This window comes from Anser brachyrhynchus, assembly GCF_964034855.1.
Source record: "Anser brachyrhynchus genome assembly, chromosome: 6".
NCBI classification, from domain to species: Eukaryota; Metazoa; Chordata; class Aves; order Anseriformes; family Anatidae; genus Anser; species Anser brachyrhynchus.
This window is the reverse complement of record NC_137700.1, coordinates 44,551,897-44,568,916: the sequence shown is the minus strand read 5'-3', so window position 1 is coordinate 44,568,916 and position 17,020 is coordinate 44,551,897. Positions and strand designations below refer to the sequence as shown.

The window sequence follows — 17,020 nt, the reverse complement described above, 5'->3', positions numbered from 1 at the left end:
GCGTCCCCTGGGGCCGGCCGGAGCGCCCCGAGCTGCGGCCGCTGCTGGGCCGGGCCGGGCCGGGCCGGGCCGCGCTGCGCTGCCCGCCGAGCGCCGCCGCTCCGCCGGGGCTGGCTGCCGGGGCGCGGGGGGGGCGCGGGGGGAGGCCACGCTGCGGGGGCTGCGGGGGCTGCGGGGGCTGCGGGGGCTGCGGGGGCTGCGGGGGCTGCGGGGGCTGCGGGGGCTGCGGGGGCTGCGGGGGCTGCGGGGGCTGCGGGAGCGCGCTTCGGTCGTGATCGCTCGTGCGGTGCCGTCGCGTTGTCGTGATGCCGGCCGCGCAGGTAAAGCCCCGGGGCTGAGAGCTAGGGCGTGAGAATGAGACAAACCGGACAACACAAACCGCTCGGTGGCCGTAACTAACCACAGGCTTTCATCTGCAGCCTGGAGAAGAAACAAAACAAAACGATTTGTCTAATTTCAAGGTTTAAAACAGATCTTTTTATTAAAAGCTTACAATAATTTATGTATTTTACAAATGAATAGAAAGTCTCTTGATATATATCATATGAATCACAATACAAAAATATGTGTAAAATTCTGTAATTGATCAATCCAGCCCTGTTCTAGGCCTGTCAATTACTGTCTCAGCACTGAACCAAACGTTACGTATTCAGGGTATGGTTATTCAGAGATTATCTTAGAGAACACAAGTCACGGCACATTGGCCATAGGGGGGGAAAGAAAAAAAAAAATCTCTGGTTTACAGTTTGCATAAATTTACAATAGTTCCTTTTTATAAAATGTACAATACGTAAGTACATGGTTTAATACACATATTCACAATACAATTTCCTGAGTCTAAACTAAATCCATTACTGTGCTAAAACACACTGCCCACTGCCAGGTTTCAGCGGTGGCGTTGGAGACGCCCGGGGATTTGGCATCAGACCACCAGGAATGACTCCCGTCTCCTCTTCACTGTCAGTAGTTTTGTTCACGAGCTGCGTAAGGCACTCGAGGATACACTGAAGGCTACAGATATTTCTAGAGCAGAATACTTTAACTAATAGCCACAGTCCTTCAACAGCTTGAACAAGAAGTACAGGCCTGAAACACGCAACATACGGTTGTTGACGAAGTAAGCTGCAATTCGAATGGATTTTAGTTTAGACGTAATCAAAAAAATCCGCATTGCTATGCATATGCTGTAATCGGTCAGCACAACTCGTGGTTCACATCAACCCAAGTGCTTCGTTACCTGGACTGTGAACATTTAGGACTATTTTGGCATTTCTTCAGAAAGTCTACGTTTATGAGCTACTGCATTTATATGTACTTTTCAAATTCCAGTAGGCAAACATAGCTATGGTAATAGATCGGTAATGAAAGCGGTGATACACGTGGTTCGTCTTGTGTCTGCCCCCCTGGCTTGCCATTGTTTGAAGGAGGCTTGGGGCATCTTCACAGGGTGCACGCAGGAGCAGGGCTGGTGGCTGCGGCTTACGGCCGCTCGGTCGCGGAGCAGGCGCTCGCCAGCCTCGAGCAGGCTGGGCCCCGGCGGCCTGCACCCATGGGGGGGCTGCAGGAGGAACGCCTTGAGACAGAGCCCAGTTTCGGGGAACGCCCCCCCCCGCGGCCCCGTGGCTTTGAGACCACCGTGCTTTTAGGAGCCGCGCAGGAGCCATGCGTAAGAAGGCAGCAGCCGAGGTCGGGTGCAGCTTGTCTCACCGGTGAGGGCTCCGCTCGCCAGGACGGCTTCTCACTGCGGCCGAGGGCCCTGTGAGCTGCACAAAGCCCTGCTCGTCACACCAAGCCCCGATGGGATCAACATAAAAGTGACGGAAAACTGGGCAAAAAAAACGCTTATGTTGAAATTAAATAGCACATTTATGTAAATGTCCTGTCTGTGCCTTTAAACACAAGAAACTTTTTTAAAACATTCTTTGAGCCATTTTTTTCTTTCCTATGTACATAACTTTTTACATATAAATATTAACATATACATAAGCATAATCCCTTATTTACACATGTATCTGTCCTGTACAGTTAGCTTTTTGTTAAAGAAAACATGATTAAGAACGCCTAATTTAGGGGGAAGCAGAACTGAAATTCTCGACGTATATACACAACATGCAGAAGCATGGCCTGAGTAAACCGAGGTGAAATGTATCCGAGCAACTTCCAAAGACACTGGTCCTCGCTGTTCCAGGTCCTGAACAGCGCAGCAGATATCCTGCATATTCACACCGATAGCAGCTTCCGCGCTCCTGTGCTCCCGGAGCGCCGGGGCTGTGTGTTCAGGCGGTAAGTTAAGGCATTTCGACAGATGCCAGCATGGGACGCCCCAGCAGACTTCCAGCCAACAACGTCTCCACCAGAGCCGAGTAATGTCTTGGACTGCAGGTAGTTACCACATACTATTGTTTGCAGTTCTTCCAAGTCAATGAATTATGTTAAGACATCATGTTTAAGGAGAACTCAAAATGGACACTTAGGCTTTAACATTTTATGCATAAAACGGGGAAGTAAAAATTTAGCACGTCTGCGTAATTCCAGTATAGATGCTCATATCTGGTAGAACTGGAATTAGTTAAATCACTCTTACAGTATAATCATATGCTGATACCACAATCCATAACCTTTGCTTTAAAATGTTTTGTCATACTACTTCAGTACAAATATAACACTTTTATGAATAATTCATTTTCTTATATTTTTGTAGCTTAGCTCCCTTTGCTGTTCACACTGTCCAGTTTAAAGTGGACGATTGATGTACAAACATCTGGAGGTTTTTTTAGGATTTCAGTATCAAGGGATTTTCTTCTTAGCTTATAAACTCAACATAAGTTGCGGAAGCAGTGCAGGTACCTATAGAATAAAATAAACATCAGAATTAACTACAACTGCGATTGTCTCTCCAGTAGGTGATTTTTCAGTCCCCAGCACTTCAGCATTTCCAGTTTATGAGGTTTGGCAGGTGGCATTACATGGCTCAGTTCTATCTACAGTTGGAGTTGGTTTATCCAATTGTAATTGTTCTCTGAAAACAAACAAACAAAACCCAGTAGAAATGATCCCCCTCTCCATTTCCAAAACCAGGGACTTAATGGCTATCCTGCGTGAGCACACATCTCGGTCTGTTGCCAGGAACATAATCGATGCTAAATGCTCCTGCCAGGCACTGGGCACTTCAAAGAGACAACGCAGCGGTATAAGCCACTTCAAAGAGAGCTGGTCCCCACAGACAGCTGTATGCAAGTGCAATGGGCAGAGGAAGGAATTGTGTCACAGCAAGGACGAGTTAAATACCCAGAGGAGCCAAATCGGACCTCCTCGAGGGAGGAAAGATGCCACAAAACGGCATCCTGCCCTTGCATGCGAGCTGATCTCCTGCCCTTCCATGTGCTCCATTCCTGGACCGTTCTTTGCAGCTTTAAATTTAGCCAAATGTCAGACAGAACGGTATTTCTAGGGCAAATGCATGGGAAGCAGAATAAACAATAGTGCACAGACCAGAGAAGGAAGGCACAGCAGCTTCGTCAGCTGGCCCACACAAAGCACCTGCATTTGGGCCAAGGCAGGGGCAAAGAGCTAACGCACGCCGTGCGGTGGAGTTGTAGCTGGCTTTTCAGCAGGAGGAGGTGCAGGAAATACTGATATTAAAAAACCTGCCTGGTGTCCTTCCCGTGCCCAGTGAGGTAAATGGAAAAGCTTCCACTGCTGGAGGGGCAGGAGGTGCTGGGCAGAGGGAGCTGCCTGCTGCTCTTTGGCACCGGCTGGAGGGCTGATGTTTGCTTATTTTAAAAGGAACACAGTTACTGTTCTCACACCACGCAATCTTCTACCAAAGAGACTTTTATTTCCCCCCAATCTGTAAAAATGATTGCCTTAATTAGCCTGTAATTATGCGTATCCCTTTTACCTGCAACTGAAGGACACATACATACATGTATATAACTCTACTTACAAAAGGTACTGAGGAGGTTTACAGGGGGTTTGTTTAAACACAGCACCCAGGGCTGAACGCCCGAGCCCCGTTTCGCGTGCCCTTGCCTTTCGCAGAGCTCAGCAGGAGGCTGGCAGTGCCCGGGCAGGGCCGTCCCCGGGGGATGCCCCGCAGATGGTGCCGCTGCCCCTGCAGCCAGCCCGGCCGCGCGCTCGCAGCGCAGACGGCCATATGGCCGGGAGCCGGCACCGCCAGCAGCGGCGTGCGTATGTCACAGTTTCTTGGGGAAAATATGAGAGATGTTCAGGGAATAACAGAGAGATAACCGAAACACACGGGCTGTTATGCAGCTAGCTAAGTTACTATGTTAGGATATCTTAGTGTGCTGATGTTAGGCAGGATTAATAATTGGCTGAAATGCCAGAGCAAGTTTCAATTGGCTGGAAGTTTGACTCGATTTTTGCTCGAGCTGGGCAGATTTCAGCAGCGAGGTGCGCTTGGCGTTGGGCACGGCCGTCTGCAGAGGCGCCTTCCAACCTCTGCCGCTCTGCGACTCGGCGGCACCCGCAGAACTGTGAGCGTGCTCCTCATGGCAGATGGCGGGGCAGCTCCTCCCGGGGAGGCGGGGGGAAGACCTCTTTTTTTTTTTCTTCTTTTTTTTTTTTTTCCTGTTGATACAGAGGAAACTATCTGTGCTAGGTGCAATGAAGCTATGGCAATCTACATTAGCTTAAGATCAGGCTAATAATAATTATGGGTCTTCCAATACTCACGCAAATTACACTGCAGCCACAGGCTGGAAAATATGCACGTTCTTTTTAAGATGTTATTTTGTGCTAATATCTGACTATGTAAGCCAGATGAGTGATTGAACACCACTCATACAGTTTTCCTAGTTTAATTCTCTAGAATTAATTTCTCTATGAAAATGAGCCTCAGCATAAATTCAGACTGTTCTACAGGAGCATCTTTCTGCCTAATGCTGAAATAAAATCTCCAGTTCTGTGGGCCAGGCCAGTTTGAACTTACAGCTCCCAGAGCTGCCTTCCTCCCGAGCCTGCCCTGCTGTCCGTGGGGCCTCTGCCCACCTCCCGAGCTGCCCAGCCGGCAGCAGGATGGCTTTTGTGGCACGCAGCTCAGCCATCAGCCCCAGGTGTCTCAGCAGTCAGCACCTAACAGCCTGTACTGTCTTTAATTTGTTACTAAATTCTTAATTCTTATTTTGATTTTGGCATTTAAGAGTACTCTGCAAGAAATCCAGTGAATGTTCGTCAGGTATTTTGTTCCCGAGCACACCAGTTTGCAAATTCTGGCTTTTCTTCCCCTGCTAGAATAGTCTCCTATACCAACTGGATATTTGTATGCATAAAAAATCACCCAATATTATCAGCTTATGTTGATAAACCTTGTGAACATATGCAAGGCAAAATAACTATTCATAAGCAGAAAAGCACTTCCATTCAGAAATCTCCGCAGGGCTGGGACCCGAAGGGCTGCACCCAGGCTCGGGGCTCTGCGCGGGGCTGCTCTGGGCAGTGCCCCCGGCCCACGCGGCCGCCCCCGGGGCTGGGGCTCGGGGCTCAGGGCTCAGGCAAAGCGGCTCTAACGCCAGCAGTGGTGGCAGGGACCTGACCTAGATAGGAGCTGCCATCCTTCCTTCCCCTCCCATCACTGCGCGCTCTGCTGAGTCTCTCACCCAGGAGGGTAAGAGCCAGCACGTCCAGCTTTTAGCCGCTCCTGCTCCCTCCTTTTTCAATGCCTCACCATAAACAGACCCACGTGTAAGGCAAAGAGGGGCTTCTGGCACCAGCATCCCTCTGACGTGTAGGTGCAAGAAGCCACGCACTCCTGCAGCACGATTACACTTACCCGTTTTTGTTGGTGGAGATGTGAGGAAATCTGATACACTGCAAATTACTTCTGCTAGAGGCCAAAATAGTGTTGGCCTTTTCATGCTTAATAACAGGGTTTTTCAAAGCTGTTTCCTCCCTTTATGAATGATTTATTTGATATATCTAAGTGATAAAATTTTTTGGCAACAAACTGGATACTCTTCATTTTATGTATATATGTAAATACATATATATAGGAAGAATTCTGTAGCATTTTTATTTCAGGTTAGATTTTGAAGCAGAGTGTGATAGAAAATGAAAAGAAGATTTATAATTATCTATACCTAAAACTCCGTATCACCCAAAAAGCAGCATATGAAACCTTGGCTTGAACCTTGTACTCACACCAGAACAGGTTACATGGAATTTATCTGTGTTCATCACGCATTGGTTTAGAGCGAGGGCCGATTCTGCACTGAAAGCTGTTCATTTTGCCCCTCAGAAACCCAGCACCCGTTAATCGCTGGTGCCACCCCTGCTGCCGGTGGCATTCACGTGGGTAGCTGCAGCCCTCAGCCCTGCCTGCCCGGGGCTCGTGCCGGTGCTGCCCTCGGGCACCGTCGAGGGAGCGTGAGCAGCAGTGGCTGCATCCAGCCCCGCGCCTCGCTGCGCAGCACCGGGCCCGGCGCCCTGCCCACTGGCCCTGCCTGGCGTCTCCACAGTCCTTCATTTATTGCTTCTCCAAAATACTGGCCTCATGGTTACCATTAGTTCCTCCTGTAGGTACCTAATGCACAGCAAAACCCCTATCGCTATAAAAGTAATTATTGATAATTGGAAGCTGTCTTACAACCTTTCCTTTTCCAGGTGCGAGTGAATCACTGCGGACGTGCTGCTGCCTCGGATCTGCCTGCAGCTCAGGAGGCGCCTGCCAGCCCCCATCACTCTGTGCACATCCAGCGCCTCAATCCGAGGGTAAACCTGGTGGGGCGTCCTGTCTGGTAGCACCTAAGCCCGGACGTACGGGGTTAAGGAAACGGCTTTATGGTGGGCAGATGAGGCAGTTACACAGACTGGTTACCCAAAAGCTCAAAGTCAGACTGAAATAAACTACTTTGAGACTACAGAGCTGATGTTAGGGTGGTTCTTGAACAGCAAAATTCACAATTAACAAAGTTTTTTTTTTTTTGAATTTTGTATCATATGGTGCTTATGAGTGGATTTGTAATTATTATCCACATAAAAAAATATTTGCATATAATTTTCATGCATTTGGTAAGTGATGTTTGAATGCTTTTTTAGAAGACCAATCCATTAGATAACTGTCATGGCACTGGAAAATAGCTATCAAATTTAATTTGTTATACATAAAACATTCCATAATACAACTATTTGTACATAATATATATGTACATCATTGTACATAAATAGTATGGATTTGTTTCCAAGTAAGAAAAAAAAAAAGTATATCTTCTGACACTTACAATGTGGATTTTCAAAACACCTAGCCCTTACAGAAATCTCTACTTTAAGGTGCAAGTGATAAGTTTATGGCTAGAACCCTTTATGCAGTGCATACATCCATCTGCTGCCTTGGCCAGAGGCCCCGGAGGAAATCAAGCCTTTAGGTGGGAATGCCTCCCCGGGCAGCCAGGCACTGCACGAGGACTGGGAATTTCCTGTCTGGGGGACTCCTGGGACAACTGCCGGTGAGGAAGCCACTCAGTTCCACACAGCCTGGTCAAATATCTAGTAACTGATTATTTGAACTTCCAAAATCAAGCTGCAGGAAAAGGAGCCTTTGGATGGCAGCAAGACGTAACATCACTCCTAGCTGTGTCTGCCTTGGCAGCTGGAGAGGGGCAGCTGTACACACCCGCTGCTCGCGCCTGGGACCAAGCACACACATCGATGGGTACCCAGCTATTGCCACAAGGGGACCAAGTCCCTTCCACCGCCCTAGGAGATCATGTGCTCCCCCCTGAATTCACGGCCAAAGCTTCCATGCTCTTTGAAATTCGTAGCTGCACAGCCTGGCAGGTAATAAAAAGATCCACCCGATTCACATATTCTGTGCTGAATCAGCTCTGAGAAATGCAATGGGAACAAATCGTTTAAACATCTCTGGAAGACAGAAATAGCAGAAACACGGTTCTCTGTCGAGCACCCAGTTACTCACAAACATTAATTACAGCGCGCGGGGGCACGGGCAGCAGACGAGCTGCTGCCACTCCCAGGGAAGCGGTGCGAAGCGGTGCAGAGCCTGGCCGAGTGGCGAACGCGGAGCTCATGCAGGGGATGCAGGCTGACACCCGAACGCAGCTCACGCGGCTGCTGGGCAGCAAGCAGCCCCGCGGCCAGAAATCAGGGCAAAACGTCAGCCCCGGCATCAGCCCCGGCGAGGGATGCTCTGGGTCCTGCGTGAAGGCAGCTGCCTCATCTCACCACATGGTACTAATTCTCTTCTCTAGATGACCTTTTTAGGGCAGTTTTTAGGGAACACAGCTACAATTAACGCTCTCATAAATCTGTTAGATTACACACGTCCAGCCGTTAGGATTCTGCACTCTCTATCGGTACGGTTAGCACAGGCTGACTGGGTTGCTCCGGTCTGACAACGTGTGAGGATTTTGCAGTCCTCTTACCTTAGTGACTGTCACAGCATTGCTAATGCGTGATTGTATCTCCTTGACGGTCATTGTAACTCTCATTTTATCAATTTGTTATATCCCTAGGGTATTTTCTTACTTGTAACAAGAGTGAAGCAGGCCACTGGGACAGTCTTTCTCTAGGAAAAGCCATTGACACAACAAATTTTCCTACATCTGCCTCTACAGATCTTTGTAAGAAGGCCATCACAGGTCTTACTTCCTTAGACAGGTCCTCTCTTCCTGGAGGAGGTTTGCCTGGGATTCCTAATTGACCATTAGTGCGGACACAATCTCTGTGCCTATCAGCCCCACTGCATAAGTGCCTTGAGGACTGTCTGCACGTATGCAGCAAAGGCGGTGGGTTTGGGGTGCGCAGGGCTCAGTGCACACACCTAGGTGCATGCACGGGGATTAGGGTCGGTCTGGCAAGCTGGCCACAACACACGAATGGAGGAAGCCCTTACGTTTGTGCCACCCTGGAGCAGATGAGAGTTACAAGGAGACACCGTGGTCCACTGGGTTCACCAGAAAAACTGGGTGTCAGGTACCACCCAGCACAGCAGAGGCGAGTGGCGGTCACAGAGCAGCATCCCATGCACACGAGCACCCCGACGCGAGGTTCCCTGCACAGCCCCTATGGGGCCGTCCCGCTCTAGCTCAGCCTCCCCCGGCGCGCTGCCCGCTGCCTGCCCTTGCTGCTGCCCACAGCCGGAGCGCCCACGGCCGCCCTACACTCGCCTTGCGTCCGGACAGTGCCTCCAAAGGCAGCACGGTTAGCAGCAGCAGGACTGCCAGGGCCTGCTTTTCTGTTATGCCTTGCTGTGCATTGTGACCTGCCACAAGCTTTCTGTCCGTAAGTGCGTTCGTTTGAACCTCTGTCTCTCTCAGCCACCATCCTCTTTTCCTACAATCTGTAGGAATTTACCTTAACTGGAATTACTTGACAAAACTACCTGGTTTGGGCCTGGGCAGGCAGACACACATTGCTGTGTCCTTAGGAAACCAGGCTGAGAAGATAAAGCTGGGAGTTTAAGGGCTTGGTAACACGACTTCCTAATAGTTAATAATGCTAAATACCAAGTCAAATATTCATTATTCTCACCTAGTTATCCAACCACAAATCAACAGAATCGTGATTCTCCATGATACATCGCAAGAGAAACCCTTTGCAATACCTTTCTGTGTTTCTGTATACACACACTAGTGCTAGAAGGGACACACAATGTCAAGTCTTCCTACCACACGATACTGTCAAACTGCTGTACCACTTTTTCAGGCGTATTGCATGAAACCTTTACAAATAAAGAGCAAGAATTCACAAAAAGTTGTGGCCAACAGCACTGTGAACTTGTCATAAAAACTAAGTTTAATCTAGCTAATTTGCATTTACACTCAAAATCCAGTCCTCCAGATAATAGTTAGGGGTTTTGCTGAGCATCTCGGTTCCCCACCAAAGGGAAAGGGACATGCTCAGACATCCCCGCCTCCGTCCCCTGGCTGACCTCAGATTTCATCTGGTTTCACGAACAGTACCAAGTGATGGTTTTCGTTTCTCTCCCCGCTGTCCCTTCAGATCATTCTGAGGAAACGAACATTTCACTTTTAATTTTTTACTGACATAAACCTTTAATTTAAATAATTGCTTTTCTGATCAGTACTGACAGACTGACGCTGAAGCCTTTTTGAGGATCTCCCCCTCCGATCAGACGTAAATATCAGCCGGCTCCTGGACGCCCAGCAGGAAGCAGCAAGCTGCGGGAAGGCACAGAAGGTGCCGTGGGGAGCCCTGCAGAAGCCCAGAGGCTCCACGGGGCGGGAGGAGAATCACAGAACCGCAGAATCACAGGATCACAGAACCACAGGATCACACAATCACAGGTCACACAATCACAGGATCACACAATCACAGGTCACACAACCACAAGATCACAGAATCACAGAACCGCAGAATCACAGAACCGCAGAATCACAGGTCACACAATCACAGGTCACACAATCACAGGATCACACAATCACAGGATCACACAATCACAGGATCACACAATCACAGGTCACACAATCACAGGATCACACAATCACAGATCACACAATCACAGGATCACACAATCACAGGTCACACAATCACAGGTCACACAACCACAGGATCATTCACGTTGGAAAAGAAGTGCCCGGGCTGCGGGCTGGCGCCCAGCTCCAGCAGCCCCGAGCCTTGGGCAGGGACCGGGGCAACCCCAGCTCTGTCAGACGGCCACAAGAGCTCTGGAAAGGCCACAATGTGTCACCAGGTGTGATTTATATTTTTTAAAGTTTTTAAAGGTGTTAAAGTTTTGCTGTTTTTGTGGGGACCCTTTTCTGCACTTTAATGCCATTAGGAAAGCTGGAGGCTAAGGATTACACCAAGTATGGCCTTGCAAAACTAGCCTGGGCTCTGCCTCTTTGCAAAGACTGTCTGTAGTGCTAATATAACACGGTGCTTTCTCTGCAGAGGGGATTATTCAAGATGTGAATGAAACATAGAAGACTGGTCAAGATAATTTTATTTCAGCTGATCAAATTCCGTTGTTTTCTTCCTACCAGCATGAAATGGGGCTCAGAGGATGAGGTCCTTGACAGGTACCAAAGAGAGGATCCAGCTAATTTATGCTACAGTAAACTCAAAAAAAAATATATTTTTTTTCTCTTTCTTTGCTATTATGTATAACAACTTCCCAAAAGGTTTTGACTGCTACAAGTCCTGTAAATGAATGCTATATATATATATATGTATATATCTTTGTACATATATACATACACATCTACATAGATATACATATGTGGTGGGGGTGTGTATACACACTTTTAGCCATTTACAAATTTAGTGCATTTCAAAAGAGAATTCACTTTAAAATAGATTTTCCAGCTAATTAATTCTTCAGGATACTACCGAGTTTACTGTGTTCTAAAAATGTGTCCTTGTTATTTGCAAGAATAAAATTAAGGGGAAGAATGTTTCAGGCCTAAAAAAAAACAGAAAACAAAACAAAACAAAACAAAAAACCAGAACCTATGATGTCTGGGTGTACTTTTGAAAATGAATGGTTAAAAAGGCCATGTATATATTTAAAAACAGCTCGGTGGACCAGGCTTTTACAACACAATTCTCAGTTCTGTACCAAGTTAGGACTGAATGGGTATCTCAGTTATAATTGCTAGCTTGTTTTTGGTTAATAATAAATTAAATCACTAATATGATATACACATGAAACAAATTGTTACTGCAGAGTGCGTCTAATCTGTGAAGTGTGCCAAGAAATGGTCAGCCCAAGCAGAAAGGTCTCTGTGGACATTTTATTCCAAATTCCAGTCTCTGTTCTCCACCCCTGGGAAGTTTTGTAGCGCGGAGCACAGCTGTGAGCAGAGGACATCCTACCACGCACTGCGGATGGAAACCATCAATGTTTCACCAACAAACACTGTCATTGCCTCAAATGCAACTGTGGAAATTCTCAACAGATCTAAGGGCTCTTTTAAATGTTAATTAAGGCATTTAACCCCATATTTTATGAAAGCTCAACAGAACAGAAATTGAGTTTTCCCAAGAAAAATATGGGCTCCAAGATCAGGAGGCTTTGAAGGGGAAGCAGATGCTGCAAGGAATTACCACTACAGTACACAGATTTACCAAGTGTTTACATTCAGAGAAAGCTCTCTGCTAGTTATCACAAACATAAGGAAACTCATATGGATTATGTGCTGTATATCAAGTGCCACACCACAAAACAGGACTCTGCATATGAGACTCGCGTGCTTTGACCATTTGGATGACTTCCATGCTTCCACTGAGCTTTCCGAGAAAAATACGTAAAAAGTACGCAGTTTAGGTTGTATTCATTTTTGGGTTTGGAGCTAATTTTACTCTTGAATCTCAAAGCAAAACTGGGTTAAACAGACCTTGCACTATTCAAACGTAATGGAAGTACTCGAGCAGCTTGGCTGCAGCCCAGCCCCAGCCTGGCCACGCTGCGGTCAGGCGTCCTGTACACCTCCGTCTGCACCGGTGAAGTCCCCTGTCCCACCCCTGTGCTTGGGGCTATTGGTTTGTGTCTCAATCAGATGTGAACATCTTTCCAAAACAAAAGAAAAACAGAGCTCCCTGAAAGAGTATTGAAACTATATCCGCCCATATTACTGAAATGTCTGACTTCAAGCTGATCTTAAAAGCAATAGACGTGTCAGTAGAAAATATTCTTCAGCAATGTTAATTCTAAGCATTTTACTGTTTTGGGGTTGTGCTTCTTTACAGAAATTTACTGTTGTCTGCTTAGCATTTTAAGTGGCTGTATTTTGTAACCAAGAGCGTTTGATTGAAAATTACATAATGCTATTGAATTTTCTGGGTTCATTTGTGTCCAGGTTAGTGCAACAAATCTGTCCTGTGTGAGGGTCTGTTGCTGTGAAATAGCATCTCAGATTACTACCATAAAGCAGATGTCCTGCTTACATGGAAAATCTCAGCAGGTCTGTTTCAAATTGTTTTCCAGTGGGAATTAGCAAAACAGTAAATTGCAGCCTTTTGCTTTATGAACTGAAACCTCTCCATGATCAAATAGCTTTCCAGACGTGCCTCAAATCCGCTCTGTGCTTAAACTGTCCTTAAGCACCATTGATGGCGTTATTCCTGCCTGGGGACCTCTACCTAATCTCATCTCCAGACACTGCAAATTCAGACTGACATTGTCATTTCTATGTATTCCAGTCTATATCAACTCCTGAAATATTAAAGCAGAAATACTGTGCAACGAGGCATCCTACATTTTATATACGCTGGTTATTATCAGTCTGCAGGAAATCACTTTGCTATTACTGAACCAAATTCTGCTCTTTACTGGGATCAAGTTACACAAGCTGTACAACACAGGAAACACAACCAGACTTTGAATCTTTTGCTTTATCATCTCCTGCTCATCCCACAGGTGGGGCTTCCTAAAGACTTGTGTTTTCTTTACAGGCTTATGCTAAACAAAGATGTTTTGGGTCATTCTGCACAGCAATGACTTCCCAATTGGTATTCTAATAATGTAACTCATTAGCCTTATCTCTGTACCCCTGTGAAGTAAGCCTTTTACGACACCTTTCAAAACGCATGGAAATATACAGGATGTGGTTGATAGAACAATAAAGCAAAATTTAAGCTCTAGTAGCTCATCATCTCCCCTGTGGATAATTTCTGGAAAAATGTGCTGCTGACCTTAAAAAAAAATCTCTTCTGACAACTCAAGCACGTCAATAAAAAAGAGAAATTTGATTATGCAGTCAATAGAGTGATTTAAAGAAAAGCAATTATCTACCAAAGGAACAGGATCACATGGACAGACCCAGCACTGGTGTAAAAGAAGGCGACCCCAATGGGAAAAGCCTCGGCGTTCACTGGGGTGAAATGCCCCCGCCAGCCTCAGGTCAGCCCCACTGCAGTGCAGCTGGCGTGAAGACACTCGTAGGTACTACCCACACTGAATAAAAAGGTCAAATGCTGAAGATTTGAAACTGGTATTTCTAAGTGATCTGTGGCGCCTACAGTAGGAAATAACACCATGTTGTCTTAAAAACGTTAAGACCACCCCTAAAATGAAAGCATACTGATGTAAGAAACACGAGGGTTAGAGGATCTGGAAAGTGTATGGGTTACTCTCTGGGACCGTTCATTGTGAACCTAAAGCTGTTTCTCTCCTGGTCACAGTCATGGGGGATTTGGGAGGACATGCATCTCCCCACACTCCTGAAGCATGTTCACACATGCCACGTGTGCAAATTGAAAAGGGCACCCATCTTTTATACTGAGGTCTGCTCTCCTGCCTTCTGTCACTGAAAAAAAAATATATAAACTTCTAATATTATTTTTTCAATATTTTACTTAAGTTTAAAATAATTAAACTAGTAATTAAATAACTTTCTTCTATTACCAACAGGAAACATTTGCAGTCATGAATCAAACTGGACCACCACTCAGATCACAGAATCATAGATCAATTAAGGCTGGAAAAACCCTCCAGGATCACCTGGTCCAACCACCCCCTACCACCAATGTCACCACTGAGCCATGTCCCCACGCACCACGTCCAACCTCTCCTTGAACACCCCCAGGGACGGTGACGCCACCACCTCCCTGGGCAACCCGTTCCAACGCCTTTCTGACTGCTCTTTCTGAGGAGAAATGTCTCCTCGTTTCCAACCTGAACCTCCCCTGGCACAACCTGAGGCCCTTCCCTCTAGTCCTATCGCTAGTTATCTGTGAGAAGAGGCCAACCTCAGCTCCCCACGCCTTCCTTTTGGGTAGCTGTGATCCTTCCTCATGGAGGGAATATCTCCTTATAGGGGCAGACACAGGACCTATCTTTGTCATTCCATTTTTATCCGTGCTGATCTTCAGTACAGTTTAACATCAGGTAGTGCCTCAGAGGGAGAGCTGGGCAGGAAGCTTGTAGGCAGCAAACAGGGAGCAGGGAAAATTGTCTTGTGAAGCCCAACAGCATCATCTCCTGGGCTGTTGCAACCTGAGGGACACGTTTCCTTCTGCTGGGCAGCATCTTACGGGTTTTCACCTGAAACCACTCAGCCTTTTGGAAAAACACACAAAAAATGAGTGTAATTGTCAACATCAGTTTAGGATTCGACTGAATATGTGCTTAGACACATGCTGCTGAATTCTTAGAGCCCATGCATTCAAATACAAGCTTGTGTGTGCAAGTCCAAATCTTTTTGCAAACCCAGGCTTCAGCAAGTCACGTCTCAGGTGTGTGGTTTGGGTTTTTTGGTGGGGTGGGGTGGGGGTGGGGCGGGGAGACAGGGGGACTCCTAAGATGTCTGCATGTGTTTCTACTTACTACAAAACAAGCACAAATGTGTGTCCTTCTATACATAATATCCAGAAGCAGAAGGCTAGGTGCATTCAGGTCCAAGTTTTCAGGAAGACATGCATTCTGTTTAGCTTACAGCCTAATCCTCAGTCATTTGCGTATTTCAGAAAGAAGGAGATACTAATTACTGCATTTGTCAGCAAACAATCACTGCAGCAAATCTTATTTCTATGCCTCAAATAGAAGAAATAACAGGTTTTTATGACAGAACAATAATGTACAATTTCCAAGTAGAATTCTTTGAATTCTAATTATCAGATGTTTATTGAATTATATTTATCAGATATCTGATATCAGATGATATCTGATTATCTTTGAATTATATTTATCAGATGCTACTTATTTTAAATAAATATCAAATAGAGTTTTAATAAGTGTTATTATTTAAAAAAAAAAATAAGATCGCAGGAAAAAAGTATAGATTTTGGGATACTCAAACCCTTCTAGAAATATAAAGTTAATGTCAAGAAAAAAATTCTCTTAGCTTAACTGACAACTCATGTTTTTAGAAATATGCTAGTGCCACCTACCTCTGGAAGTCCACAATCTCTGAAACAACTGGAATGTCCATTAAAAAGCAGCTAAGCTAGCTGTGCCTGGAGAACTTCCTGAAGCTGCCCCGAAGACGGGCTGCCGGGAGCAGCAGGCGCAGGTCCTGTCCCCCCCTTGCCGTCCCGCAGCCTGGCAGCAGCGCCCAGCCTCGCAGGGGTCTGAGCCAGCCCACAGCCAGGGCACCGACCCGCTGCCCAGGTCGTGCTTGTATAAAATATCTCAAAGTGGTCCCACAAGGTGTACCCCCAAGTGCCTCTCTGTACCCACACATAGCCATGTGGAAAACCACGCAGGTGGCGGGCGTGGGGCTTCAGAGGAAGGCAGAGCTCTTGGCAAGGGGACGGAGGGCTTTATCCGTCTGGGAGCTGGCAATGGCACCGAGGCCCGGGGTGCCAGGTGACGTGCTAGGGTGTCACTCGGGAGCTCAGTGCGTCTTGTTAAAGCGCACATTCCCAAAGAAAAAAGCATTTACTTGAAACCTAACTTTCTGCTGGAAAGTTGTTTCAACAGACATTTTCAGAAGGCACTAATGACAATCCAAACCACTTTTATTTTTAAATATTGCAAATCTAACAAGATACTGAAAGGGATTAATATATTTATATTTTGTGTTGTATGCTTTCTATTGATTTCCATTGGGTAAGTCTTCCTTACTGATTTTTGCTTGTCATCTTTGTTAAACTGTTCTTGTTTCTAAAAAGCCCTCCATTGCCATGTAGATTCATCTCAATTATTTCCTGATTTTTTATTATTTTCATTCTTTGAGTCCATTGAGTTTCTCTTTTAGGTTACTAAATACGTGGAACTCCTTGATCTTACAGACTAGGAAATGCCAGCCCTTTGGAGACCGGTGTGACACTGACAGACACGAAGGATTTGGACCCCTCTTGAAAGAACAACAGGACTGAGACGTACACATGCAGCTTTCTAAGAAGAGCGTGCATCATCAAACCTGACACTGAGCACAGATTATTTCCAGCAAGCACCACTAAAGACAAATAGTTTCTAATACGTCCTGTATGCATCCCTCCATACACAGACATTCTGCATCTGACTGATTTTAAAGGCAGAATCCCTCTCCAGAGCGGCATGGCAATAATATGCAGAGAGATGTTCAAACTAAGACTCGATAGACATTCTGCTTAAAAAAGGTATTTGGAAAAAAAA

General features: G+C 46.3%; 1 protein-coding gene across 9 annotated transcripts in view; it reads right to left on the bottom strand.

Moving 5' to 3' along the window:
- Positions 1 to 454: 454 nt before the first annotated feature.
- The window catches only part of JAKMIP3 (Janus kinase and microtubule interacting protein 3), a 94,327-nt gene continuing 77,761 nt past the window's right edge, over positions 455 to 17,020 (bottom strand). For all 9 annotated transcript variants that reach the window (XM_080596650.1, XM_080596654.1, XM_080596649.1 and 6 more), the window contains one exon: positions 455 to 2,847. The gene's annotated coding sequence lies outside the window, so the exon portion shown is untranslated. The remainder of the gene's footprint in view (positions 2,848 to 17,020) is intronic.